The sequence below is a fragment of the Hipposideros armiger genome, unplaced genomic scaffold (genome assembly GCF_001890085.2).
Source record: "Hipposideros armiger isolate ML-2016 unplaced genomic scaffold, ASM189008v1 scaffold_751, whole genome shotgun sequence".
NCBI classification, from domain to species: Eukaryota; Metazoa; Chordata; class Mammalia; order Chiroptera; family Hipposideridae; genus Hipposideros; species Hipposideros armiger.
This window is the reverse complement of record NW_017732101.1, coordinates 600076-614383: the sequence shown is the minus strand read 5'-3', so window position 1 is coordinate 614383 and position 14308 is coordinate 600076. Positions and strand designations below refer to the sequence as shown.

The 14308-nt window shown below is 36.6% G+C and overlaps 1 protein-coding gene across 1 annotated transcript in view; it reads left to right on the top strand.

Moving 5' to 3' along the window:
• The first annotated feature begins 232 nt into the window (after nucleotides 1-232).
• Nucleotides 233-14308, top strand: part of SCN3A (sodium voltage-gated channel alpha subunit 3) — a 112172-nt gene continuing 98096 nt past the window's right edge. Inside the window, exon 1 of the mRNA XM_019628147.1 lies at nucleotides 233-482. The gene's annotated coding sequence lies outside the window, so the exon portion shown is untranslated. The remainder of the gene's footprint in view (nucleotides 483-14308) is intronic.

Sequence of the window (14308 nt, the reverse complement as noted above, 5' to 3'; positions counted from 1 at the left end):
GGGTGAATCGACTGTTTAAATTATAAAGTTTAGAGAAAATATAGTGAAATGCAAATAATTGAACATGTAAAAGAGTCTCTTTGTGCATGCTCATCTGCAGTGGATAGGTTATGTTTTACTTTACCACAGAAATAATGGGGATGTTTTTCCTTTTGTTCAATTTTGCGTGTCTGCCAATAGATGGCGGTACCACGTTGGGTTGTCAGCTTTTTTTTTTTTTTCTCTCAAAGCTGTTTTCTGATATATGTTGGGTACCATAGAGTGAATCTCAGAACAGGAAGCGGAGGCATAGCCGAGAGGATTCTGGAAAGGTCTCTTTGTTTTCTTATCCACAGAGAAAGCAAAGAAAAAAACATTGTAATTCATTGGTAAACCTCTGTGGCCAAAAATGTGAACAACTGCAAAGGAAGGCACATTACACTCTAACCATCTTGGATGCTGGGCTTTGTTATGCTGTGATCCCTAAGGCTCTGTTTTATCAGGTAAGCTGGCACAACATTTAATTGTCTGCACCATAAAATCTAGTTTTTCTTATTTTAAAATCATCTTCATGTTGCCATTTTTAACCTAATGTTGTTTTAATGTAAATTACAGGAATCAAAGGCATCATTTGATGTGTAAACTCCTTACTATTCCTTTTCTCTCAATAGAAATAGAGCCTCTGTCTTGAAATGGTGACTTATGGTACAGACTAGGCATGACTGATCTTGTGTTTTAGAATCATGCAGATGTTTATGATTCATAGTATTTAGAGGAAATATGAAAGCTAGCGAAGCTAAACTAATGGATTTCGAGGCTGTACATCTCTATGTAAATGTCCAATGTGTCCAGTTTTTTTTAAACATAAACGTATAGTGGAATTGGAACTATCATACTGGTGCTTTAGTCTTTTATTTAATGGCTTTGTTGAGGCCTTGAGTATAGGGAGTGATAACAATATAGAGGTGTTTGGTTGTTTAAAATACATTATCCTTTTTTTCTAAAATAATCTATTCTCACTGAAGATCACCAATACTAACATTAAAAACAGATTTAACTTTCTAATAATAACGTGATCTCTATATGCTCTCTAATGTGTTATTTATTTTATATTTTAATATGTTCACTTCTATATTAAATATTTACCTTTTAATATCGATTTAAAGGATATTATATCTTCTTGATGAATTGTCTCATGAGCTTGATATATTTCTGTTTATTTTTTTCTGTGATTTAGTAACACTGAATTAGATTTTTAATAACTGGTTGTTATTATTACTAAGGATTTAATAACTGGTTGTTATTATTGTTATTACTATTATTAGTAATTACAAGGGAGAGCCATTTGAGCAAAAAACCAATTATTTATTTTATCTGGAATCTATATTTTCTATAGTTTCCTTTAAAATATTTTGTAGCATAACCACAAATGCTCCATTCAATTAGCCATAACATGTTTAAAATAAAATTGTTGGCAGAAAAAAGAAAGAAGCGTTTTAAATATTATAGAGGTTTTTTTGGTTTTTTTTACATACAACAGGTGGTGTAATGTAGCATATAAGGACAAAGATAAAGGCATAAGTGATTGTAGGGATCTGCATGGAAAAATTTCATCACAATCACTCCAAGTAGTACGTGCCTTATGTGAAATAAAGACCTCTGATTTCAACCTGGGTTTCCAATCAGTGCTGGTCAAAAAGGCCTGAAAATAGAACTTAATGCCTTTGCTTTAAAATCAATTGTAATTTTTAGTGATATGCTAAAAATACTGATTTCTCACTGAATTTTTTACATTGAGTAGCAGTAATACTCCTCCTAAAAATATTACAAAATAGTGGATGCCTCAGAGAAAAGCCCTGGGTCTTATATATTTCAGAAGGACTCTTACCATAGGATATAAAGAAAACTGTTTCTTTGAAAAGGGTTCCCAGAAATGGATGTTAATTGACTTGTATATATGGTACACACCGTGCTTCTCTACAGGTGACTGAATGTGAGTAACTTTGTTCTGTGTAAACACAAGAGCTGGTTTTGATTGAACTGCTTTACATTTATGAATGGATGCTTACATTTTGGCCCTGAATGTCAGCAATTTTGGGGGGGGAATAGTTGCAATACTCTCTTAGTTATTTGTCTATATGTGTAGTGATGATGTGAAGAACAAATGTACACAAAGTTATTAACAAAATGTGCTCTTTGAAAATTTTTAGAAACTAAACTTGTTTCAATTAAGTGTTATATCAAATAAGTTTGGACATCTTTTTCTTTAGAACAACCTAATAGTAACTTCATAAGGTCAAGAATAATCCTGTAATTTATTGGTGTAGTAGGAATAAAAGGGTTGAACACTGAGCTGGAAGTCTTATTTTCTGGTACAAGTTCTAACACTAATGAGCTTTGTCACCTCAGAAAAGACACCAAGTATCACTGAAGTGCATTTTCTTTGCCTGTAAAAGATGGGAATTAGAATCAGAGATATATAAGGACATTTTTCATTTTCAAAATGTTATGACTAATTTATTTGTATTTTCACCAATTGATTTCTCAGCTTAACTGTAATCTGGAAAATCTTTGACTCCTACTGAGTTGTATATTGCCATTAATGGTACGCTAAACATAAGGATAGAGAAATAGAGGAGTAGAGATGTTTTAAAGGTATTTGGCCAGCTTCTTCTATGGTGCTAACAACTTGGAAGCAATATGGAAAAGTGGTTAGGAACAGGGGCTGGCAGACTGAATCCTAGCTCCACTATTACTTGACAAAGTATTTAAACTTTCTGAGCCTTTATTACATCATCTATAAAACAGAAAGGACAATGCCTATGTTGCAGGATTGTATAAATAAAATAATGTCTGCTCAGTGCTTATTATATATCCTGAAACACAATTAAGTAACCTCTGCTACCATCCAACCCCCACCAAAGGGAACAGATATTATTATTATTGGTGATAATGATATAATATCTTCCACCAAAACAGGAAGGTTAGAATGAAACTGCTAAGGAATTCCGTAGTTAAAAAGTGAATAATTCTCATTTTGGAAACGTGCCCTTGCTAAAACAACAATAACAACAAAATGTGTTCCCGGTAATAATATCGGCTGGTGCTAACATCCCAGACATTTCCTGGAGAGTTTGTAGAACTCTCATAGCTTCTACAAGACTGTTCTTTTGCCAATGATATAATTCCATGGTCTCCACTTCCAAGGCTGTTTTTTTTTTTTTAACAAAATAGGGCAAGGGGCTTTATTTCACTTACGCCTTAGTAAGATATGTATATGAGGAAAAAGGCCTCTGTGAAGATTCACAAAGAAAAAATCTACGTTTTTACCAAGAACCACTTTTAAGCGCCAAATAATTTCTACTGTGATCATCAAATTACAGAGCCTAAATTCCAGAAATGGCTGCATGTGTTGGCTATGCGATCAACTCACAAACGCTCTACTGCTTACATCCTATTAACGGCACAATAAAACCTTGTGGTATCCAGTTGAGTAGGTAGTTATATAAATTTTAAAGTGTTCTTCTGTGATGTATTATATGTCTGGATGTAGAAGATGGAAAGGCTGATTGTGCCTGATGAAATTGTTGATACACCGCAAAACCCCTGATTCCCTCCACAGGTTTTTCTCTATGAGCAGCTTTGTGCGCTTGACCTCAGTGTGCTACTGGGATCTGGGAGCTACAGCTGGGATAGTCTTTCAGCACCCCAGGACTCCTAATCTTTCCCTTCAACCATCCTGGGCCTCTTTAAACTGACTCAAGTAACTGCACTGTCATTTTTATCTTCATGGCAGCCAAGATGACTTAATGGGCTCATGGTTAGACAGATCTGAGATGGCCAAGAGTTTGGGATGCTTAAAAATATGAGGGTACAAAAAAATATATATGAGGGTAAGTTTTCTTAGTTAGACAATGCTGTGCTTGGAGTTTGTTGCTAGTTCATTCCCCTGACACTAGGTCACTCATAGCTCTTGTGATTCCTTATTTTTAGAGTTGAAGTTAACTAAAAGCACCCAAAAGTATAAGTATAGAAAGACAAATGTTTTTTTCCACCAAAGAATGAACGTGTGACTAGATAGTGATTTTTTTTTTTTTGCCTGGGTAGCTGTGCAGATTACATTTTTCTCATTATCATTCGTGTATAGAAACATGGTGAACTAACCGAAGGTTGAGAATTAATGTTTCATTTGTCATCTAAAAATATATTATTTATTCCATCTTAACATTGATGGGTGTTTCACCAGTTTTTCAAAACTATGAGGATGAATTACCCACCTACGCCTGAAATATAATTTAAGATATGAACAGTATACTTCTGTACTTTTAGGATCTAGTTTTAAATTTCAATTATAAGTTATCTTTGCTTCCACTTGAATTTTACCCTATACACAATTTTAATGGCAACTCAGTATAGAACCTGGGTCTGAACTACTACTTCTTGAGGTAGATTGTTCTTTGAGGTAATTATGTAATTTAGGAAGGAGGAAAGCCAATTGTATTGTGGCTTTGGCTTATATGTTTACATGTTTATCTTCGATCAAGAAGCTACTTTTTTAGTTCAGCTTTACCTGATGATATTTTTCACTCTGGGATGAAGTTAACGTATTCTCTGGATATATTTTAATGGGATATATCAAGTGTAGATACATATTTCTGAGTAGAATAGTGTTAATTTTAGTTTACTTGGTAAAACATTAATAAATAAAACCTTGTTCTCTTGCTAAGCAAAGACGTACTTTGTTCTCTGAGCTGCCTGACAGGCACCAGCTGTTTGGGTATCTGAAATTTGAATCCACATCCAGACATATAATTTGTCACAGGAGAAGAATGCTTTAAAATTTATATAACTATTTACTAAACTGGATACTACAAGTTTTAATGTGCCAAGTATTTATTTATTGATTTTTTTTTATATATAGAATCTACCTCTTTTGTCTAGTATTTCAAGTAATAAAAGACCTTGTGGAAAATATTTTAAAGAAGTTCCTTCCCAAGAGATATGAATAGAGTATAATCACAAGTAACTTCTAAGCAGGTTTACAATATTAAATATATATATTATGCCCAAATATAGTGCATATAAACATATGCTGGTGGTGGTTGTATAAGGGAATTCTCAAGGGTTGTTTTAGTTCAGAGAAAACTTTTCAAAGTCTGGAGTTATTCCTGTAATAATTGAATTAGGTGTTCATCATTTTGGAAACTGCTCATAGGGAGCCCTTCATGTGATTAAGCTCTGTGCAGGAGCAAAGTGAAAGAAATGATGATCGTTGAATTATTAAACAATGGTTTAATATTGTTTTATTCAATGGGTGAATTCAAAGATGGGAAGTCACTCTTTAAATAACTTTGGCCATTCTCTGCCAAGGAGCTCATTTTTGGGAATTTAATCTCTTAATATTCAGAATATACTTTATTCTTCCTTCGGTTGTACAGAACATTTTGTCATTTTCCTTTCCCAAGAGCTCGACCTGGAATAATTCACTAAGTTCCGGTTCTTATTGCAAAGTGACATTGTGCTTCTGCATTAGAACCCAAACTAGTCTTGCATAGGGTTAACGGGACCCATTTTATGGGCTTAGGCCTATATTTGAGAATCTGTCACCTGTTGTTTGTTAGTTTCTCTGTTTCCTTGGTGGTTTTGCTTGTGACATTTTTTTTCCTCTTTATAAGTTATTTTTGTTCAACCTAAACAAAGTATTCTGAGCATTTTCTTTTCATGGAACTTGTATCTTGATTGGAAATGATCTTAAAAATAAATTCTCAACCAAACAAACCCAAATTCCAATATGGCAAAGCAGATAAGAAAAATAAGTGAAGCCAATCAGGTTAGTACTAAGGAACTCGACAGCCCATGCCTTTTCTAAAGAGGGGAAGCTCCTTCTTAGGGCTAGGAGAATGTTGAATCAAATGATTTCTCCAAAGCTGAAAATACAGATTTTTATTAGAAATCTCCCTTTTGTTAAATGTCATCCCTTTCACATTATTTACAATACTGGCTACATCCAACAAAACATACCTGTAGGCAGGATATGGCCAAGAGACTTTTTGCCAGGCTATTTTCCTTTGCCAACCCAACCAGTATTTTTACCAGTAAGGAAAAATAAACCTCGTGGAGAGGAAATGGCTTGTCTGTATTTAGAAGCTCAGCCACACTGGCACTCGCTGTTTCTTTTCTATTACTCCAGGGTCACCCAACTGCTCGCCACTTGTCCATCTCTTTCATTTCAAATCCTTGAATATTCTATGCATCGCCACCCACATTTCTGTTTTCCCCACTGATATTTACCTCAGCGAACTTCAGCATCACAGTTCTCCCCTCACCTGCTTTTTGTTGACTTTAATGCTTCCCTTGCTGTGGGTATCTTGTTACTGATATGTTAGTTGGTGCAGCATGCAATATTCCCACTTCTGACCTGTTCTGAAACTCCTGAAATTCGTTTTTAAAGCTTAGCATTCAGAGCAAGCATATGCTCTTTAGCTGTGAATGGTAAAACTATTATTAATAGACTATTTACATGTCCCTTAGTCCCATATGGTCTCAAAATTCTAAAATATCTTTAAGCATAGTCAATAATGATTACAATTCAAGTAAATCCATTGTTAGTACTAGTGTTCAACAATTGTATTGGGCTTTATTATCAATCTTTATATATTCATACCAAAATTTTAAGTATTATTATATTAACATTGGAAGACCAGACAAAAGTATAATTCACAATCTGATTGCATTCTCTTTCACTGACATAAAAACTTGTTAGTATTAGTTAGGAATATAAGTCAAATACAGATCCTTGGAATGAGAACTTGGACTGTAAATGGGAAATCAGAAAGAAAAAGCAAAATGAGAAATGAAAAAAAAATTAGATTTTTGAAACCTCACTAATAAAGATGACCGGAGGAAAAAAAAAACCCAAAAAACAGTTGAAAGGAAATAGACATGCACACATTCTGAGAGAAAACAGAAAGAGGTAACACAGGTTGAGCTTGTTCAGAGTGGCCCACAGCCCCGGCTGCACTCTGCAGTCACCTGGGAAGCTTAAAAAGGGGCAATGCTAGGCTCCACCTCACACCAATTGAATTAGATTCTCTGGGGCTGGCCTGAGTATCACTGTTTGTTTAAAAGCTCTGCAAGTATAGTTCAAATATGCGGCCAGGTTTAGGAACCAACTGATGAGAGGAAGGCAGAGAAAAATAAGAGTAGCTAAGGAAAGCTTAACCAGAGCAGTGAAAATGAGCTGAGAAATGACTTTCAGAATAATTTCTAAATGCTAATGAGTGGGTGTGTGTTAAGTAAAGAGACTATGCAAATACTTAAGAAAATGACAAAAAATACATCCGTGTCCATTTCTCTCTTGGTTGAACAAGCTGGTATTTATTCTATATGTTTAAGCAGTTTTATATTTCAAGTTGTTAATTTTCTATGCTTACCTCTATGAAAGTTGACCCAGCTGCTGGTTATGGTATATTTTGCAAACTAACAATACAAACATTTGTGCACACTCGGAAATAAGCATGCATGAACTTCAATTTGTACAATTAGAGATCGGCCCTTTTTTAAATTCTGTGCCTTATAAATTGCTCTTTTGAAAATTGTCTTAAATAATCAAATAAGAGTCTACTGAAAGGTACTCTTTGAATGTCCAGGTCATCCAGCTGGAAACAAAACATTGATTTGTAATTCTTGAAACTACAGTTGTGGCACATTTAGAGGAAAGGCAACACATTTTTTAAAGCCAAAGTGCATTTTAAGAAAGTGGTATTTCTGAGAAAGAAATGAATTAATCTAATAGCCAAGTGGAATTAATCATGAATTGCAATCCCCGTCTGGAAAAAAATGTTGTGTCGAATAATTTTCTCTTACGCGCGGCATTTTGACTCTCCGTGAGTCTCAAAAGAACCGAGCACTGAACAGCATCTTCTCCTACCTTTCCATGAAGAGACCTTCCACTTTGCGCTCCTGCCGCAGTCACTGACATGGCTGACACCTAACTCAGGGCAACGCACACAGGCCCTTGCTTGATTTTGGTGCCAATGATGTGCTCCAGGCTGAAGGAAACACACAGACTCTCTGGGTACTGAATTCATATCCTAGAAAAGATGTTTTCCTCTTTACTTCCAAAGGCCCTATTTGGGGGAGATGTCACCAAGTGATGTGTCATATTTCACTGAAAACTACACTTCAAGTTTTGTCACTTTTTTTTTAACTGCTATTTGGATAGAATTTCTCAGGTGAGAGGATTTTTGATATTACCATTTCATGAAAAAATCATGAACACAGAATTGAAATTCTAGAGTTAGGATTCGAGGAACAGTTCTTTTCAGCAATCAACCTTCCAGCTATGCTCCACTCAAGGCATTCATAGTATTGACTCATCAAAAAACAATTTAAATATGAGCAAGCACCTAGTTCACTAAAGTATTTTGACTGTGAAGATAGCCTCTACTCGGTACAGCACAGCCTACCTCAGTGACACCATTAGCCCAGTACTCAATGATCCTTGCTGCCCAGAGTATTAGGCTATTGCTGTGCCTATTCATCTCAGAAAAGATGAATGTTGGAGTCTACCTAGTACAAAGTGCCAGAGTCTGGGCACTGGACTAGAGAGTGTTAGAGACAAAAGAGGCACAACAAATGAACTAGTCAATTTCCCTTCTCTCCCTCTCTGTTATAGATGTAGACACTGAACACTTAATGTGTTGAGGGTTCTATATGTCACAGCATGTGATGGCAAAGACAAGTCAGGCAACCTGAAGTGAAAGTTTCATTCCCTTCCTTCTGTTTTTTTTCCCTCTCTTCCTTATCTTTTCATTTAATGCTGTTTCTAAAAAGATGGTGTAGGGCATGCTCTTCCATTATGTTATACTGTCCTCTGCAGCACCGCCTCAGGGTGATCAGACTCCACATCTATTCGTGGGGCGTGCTTGTCAGGGAAGGCCCCTCGGTTTGCTGGTTTCTGGCTGGTAAAGAGTCACATGACAGCCGAAGTTCAGCCCCACCTGAATCCACCTGTGTTCCTGTGGACTTTATCACTAGCACCGATCTGAAGGCAGTGATTACAGCCTCTCTGCCCCAGGCTGTGTAAAACTCAATCCTCTGTATTTTAAACCTCAAAAGAGTACAGGAAACATGTGAAGTAAGCACCACCATCTTGAAGTAATGCAAACTGTACCTCAAGATCCTGGTTCTAAAAGTTCCTTCAGGTTGCCAAGTGAAAAAGGCAATCTATGCAACAGTCGGTTGTGAAAACAGTGCACTGTCATTTTGATTACAGTCAGTAAACAGTCTGTGGTTGCCTGGAAAGAAACTGCCTGAAGCACTCGGCACCAGCAAGCAATAGGAGAAACATAGCCAAGGGTAACTCAGAGGGCTATTATGGCTGAAGCAAAATTGATGTTATGGTAGGAATATGGCTCAAGGATGGATTATTGGTCTGAGAATGCTGTTTGCTTTCTATTTGCCATGATGCCAATTTATGTCAAAGTAGAAAGTTGCCTGTAATTCTGTTGTATTCAGATTTAAATGTGGTTTCTGCTCCACAAATATGTGTGCACATGTACATATGCACACACACACACACACACACACAGATGTTTGCTTATGGACCAAGTAGCTTTTTCACTATCATGTTTCTTGGTCCAAAATCCTCTGACTTAAGGACAAAAACAACATTCTTACACAGTAAAAAATTAAAATAATTATTGCTCCAGAGAGAGCTGCCTTCCCTTTTAGAGTATCTCAGAATAGGGGATTGCCCCCTTTCTTAATTCATGCATTTGTTTTTGGGTTTGATCACTTGAAGGAGGGTGAAGGAGCAGGAGAAAGGTACACACTACGTCAGCACTATTCAGTACAAATATAATGAGACTAACATAGGTACTTGAAATTTTCTAGATGCTAACATCAAAAAAAAAAAAAGACAGAAGAAACAAGTGACACTAATGTTATTAATGCTATATTTTATTTAAGCCAACATGCCTAAAATATAATTTCAAAATTTGGACTAGCAATATTTCAAGTGCTCAATGACTACATGTGACTAGTGGCTACCACACTGGACAGGGCATCTGCAGCACTTGTTTTACATATAATTTAATAGCGGTATTCAACAGTTATCTGATGATGTCCTGCTTACTGCAAGGCTTATGTTCTACCCAGGAGAGACAGAACATGAATAATAATGAACATTATAAATAAGCAAATTATATACTAAATAATAAGGAGATAAGTGCTTTGGAAATAATAGAGTGGGGTAAGAAGCTGGAGGGGAAGTGCAGTAGGTCTCTTTGAGAAGGTAAACTTTGGACCAAGACTTGAAGGAGATGGGGGAGTTAGGTATTCAGCTATCTAGAGGAAGAGCGGTCCTGAGAGAGGGAACAGCGTATGTGTGCTTGGCATGTGCAGAGGATGTGTGCGGGAGCCAGTCTGGCTAGAGACAAGTGAGGGAGGCAGAGAGCAGGGAGAGATGAGTTCAGCTCAGTAGCTGGAAGATCATATCATAAGGCCTTACAGGCAATTGCAAGGAGTTCGGTCCTTTCTCTGAGTAGCTTCTGGAGGCTTCTGAGCAGAAGAATAACGTGGTTTGGTATCTGTTTTCCCCAAATCACTGTGACTGCTGAGTGAAAAACAGGCTATAGGGGAGTCAGGCTGGAAGTAGGGAGACAGCTAAGAAGCTATTGCAGGCTTCTGTGAAATACCGCCATAAATCATTTCAAGGTTCCAGGTTCAGGGGGATTATACCGTAGGACGTTAAATGAATGAACAAATGAGGCAGAAGAAGGCATGATGGCCATCTTTGTGAAATCGTAAAATGAGAGCAGTATGATGGTCACATGTTTCTAACTTCAAAAAACACTTAATTCTGGATTCTGTGAGCCAGTCATTATTAAAATGTGATTCACAGGGCAGCAGAATCATCTGTGGGTGTGTTAGAAATGTAAAATTGGGGGCCGCACCCATTTCTACAGAATCGGCAACTCTGGGGTGGGGCCTGGCAAGCTGTGTTTTAACAAGATGTCCTCCAGGTGATTCCGATGCTAAATTTTAAGGACTGCTGGTGTAAACTTGAATGGTGAAATGAGATGGCCTGAAAGGTCCATTTCTATTTTAGTATACTGAGCTTCCAAGCTTTCAAGTTTAAATTGTAACATTTACTTTCATCACAAAATTAAGTATAGTCCTTGAGAAAAATGGTTTATTTACATGAAGCATTGACTCATATAGAGAAATTAATCTGAGAATAAATAAATCTTTTAAATCTCATATTTAGAGAAATTTGACCTTTATGTATTACATCCTACCTCTTTATAAAAAGTGGTGTAAAATGGTATGTTATTTTTTTAATCAATGCACAATAGGAAGTTGAAAACAAGGAAAATGTAGACAGTAAACTTTTTAAAGTCTGTTGATTAATGAAATTACTCTTTTAGAATGTACATTTACCTCTGAGGCTCCTAGGTTTAACATTTTCAGAGTAAAAGCGATACATTTTATATAACTCAAAGAAAGAAACCTCAGATTTTAAGTCAGTATGACCACTATGAAGCCTTTTGATGGTCAGATTTGATCCAGGAGAATGGAGAATGTCTGGAACATGTAGAGGAGTGGATACATACAAACGTTGAGTTGTTCACTGCACGATACCTTGGTGATTTAGCCATTTGAAGTTATCTCCTTGATAAGGGCCTCAAATCCTAAATCCAAATGAGCAGGTATTAGGGTAGCACTATTTCAGACATGAAAGATCCAACCAGTATTCCCACCCAGATGGAAGGCTGCCGCTTCCCCATTGAGAAACGCTGCCAGGTAGCTGCTGGCGAAGCCTGGGCTCCTCAGTGAGCAGCTCTGGGTCTGGCTTCAGCCCTTGCACAAAGAACTGGGTCCCCAGAGTTTACACCTAATGCATGACAGAAATAGCTTTGATCTGGAAAATTCTGAAGCAGGTACATCATGCTGTCAACATAAAAGAGGAGAAAGTGGATCGAAAGGAAAGAAAATAGCATAAATGGCTAAAAGGAGTTAAAAGATAAACGAAGGAGACGGGATGATGGTTAAAAACAATGGAGCTAGAGTAAGATAAAAATTAAAAAAACAAACAAAAACCATAAAACACTGGGGACTAGAATATCTTTAAGGATAAAAAAAAATTGTCAAGATAAACTAAAATAACACAAAAGTGACTATAAACAAGCTCACTTAAAAAATTCAATTGCTGATATTAGTATACAGCTAATAACATCAATAGTAAAAATAAAAATGGGTTAAGGAAAATAAAATTGAAGCAATGTTATCCAAGGTTCTTCAGCTAGTGATACCTACCCTTTCCAGGGGAAGGCCTTTGTCATGCTTTTTGAGCTACCACTTCCTCATTTGTGGCAAGAACTTCCCCTTAATTCCCCAAATGCTAAAATTCTATTAAGGTAAAATTTCAAAGGCAGGCTATCCGTTTGGGGGGATCTCCAGTTCCAACACTACATTATATAATCAGGAAGTAAAGTTTCTGAATCATCTTATCTCTTCACCTTCTAAAGGGGATTCATTGAATTTAACTAATTTTAGCCAACAGAAGACTTATTGGATTAAATCTTGTGTGTGTGTGTGTGTGTGTGTGTGTGTGTGTGAAATTAAATTGAAGATATCTGTCAAGCAATGTTACCTAGTGTTCCTTACACTATATTCTAAACAAAATTTATTCCCTCAGTTTAGTTCTTGGAGAAAGTTTGTCTTTTATACAGTCTTTAAAAATTGTTGTTTTGGTTTTTTTCCTAAAATAAAATCCATGGGATATGGTGTGCTTCCATGTTTTCTTAGCTTACTGGGAACAATTAGAGCTAAATTCCACCCTTGACTGTATAAAGCACCCATCTCCTAGTCTTAGTAACCTCTATTCTTTTTCTTCAGAGCAGTCCTCTCAAATTGTAATCCATGTGCCATCTGCACCACATTCATTTAGGGAGCTTGTTGAAAATGCAGGTCTCTGGTCGCCCTAGATCAGCGGTTTTCAACCTGTGAGTCGTGAGCTCTTTGGGGGTCGAATGACCCTTTCACAGGGGTCGCCTAAGCCCATCAGAAAACAAAAAGATATTTACATTACGATTCATAACAGTAGCAAGATTACAGTTATACAGTAGCAACGAAAATAATTTTATGGTCACCACAACATGAGGAACTGTATTAAGGGATCACGGCATTAGGAAGGTTGAGAACCACTGCCCCAGACCAACTTTTTTTTTCTGAATATACAGAAGCTGAACCCAGAAATTTCAGTGTTTAAGAAGTAGCCCAAATGATTCTTATGCTCACGAGGTTCAGAACTGCTTGAAAGAGTCTTCACTGTCTCTTAACTCAAACAGTGCAATTTTGTATTATGGTTAATCCATAGCCATGGTCTGCTTTTAAAGATGAGTGAGACAGAGATCGTATTATATTAAGACATCATGCAACTTGAACTATGAGGCCTCAGCTGGAGCATGAGGACGTATGCAAAAATCACAACTATTTCCCATGGGTACTTGAGATTGGAAAATAATCTCTCCCATTTGGAACCCAGACCAGGAGATATATTTTCTCTGATCCATGAATCAGTGATTTGCAAAAGGGTAGGGAGAAGAGAGGGATCACAGGCAGATCAGAACCATCTGGGATGCTTTCTCGAATTCCACTCTCCCGCTCCTCCTTAACTTCTTAGCCCCGCTTTGATATTCAGCCCTCCTTACATCACCTCCTTCCATGAACCCAGAGAAAAGGCCTCAAATAGTTTGGAAAGGTATCTAAATTGACATTTTGGTTATTTAACATTATACTCACTATATATATATTTGGCTGGAGACCAAGTTATTTAAAACCCAGTTACTTATGTGCTATGAAAAAAAGTAGCATTTATTAAGCTTGTGGCTGTAAAGGAGATGGAACTCATATTTATTGAAGGGTTATACATTTATTTAGTAATTTAATGCTTCAAGCTCCAACTCATGGGTCTGTCTGATGGGTATTATTAGTATTATTGTCATTTTATAGGAAATAATAACTATAACACTATTTTACTATTATTTCTTTCTCTAATATTACTAAAACCTCCAGCTTTTATGGCAAACCACTTTTTACCAGCTAGTGTACAAGTGGGTTTATGTGTGTGTGCATGTGTGTGTGTATGTGTGAGAATCTTATTTAATTCTAACAACAACTTTGTTTCACTAGATTATAATCCTTATTAACAGATGGGAAGCTAAGAATTAAGTAACATGGTCACTAGCATATAACTCATAAATCGCAGAACCAGCTCTGTGTTGCTACAAAACGAAAGGTAAGGGAAGAAAGGCAGAGGCCA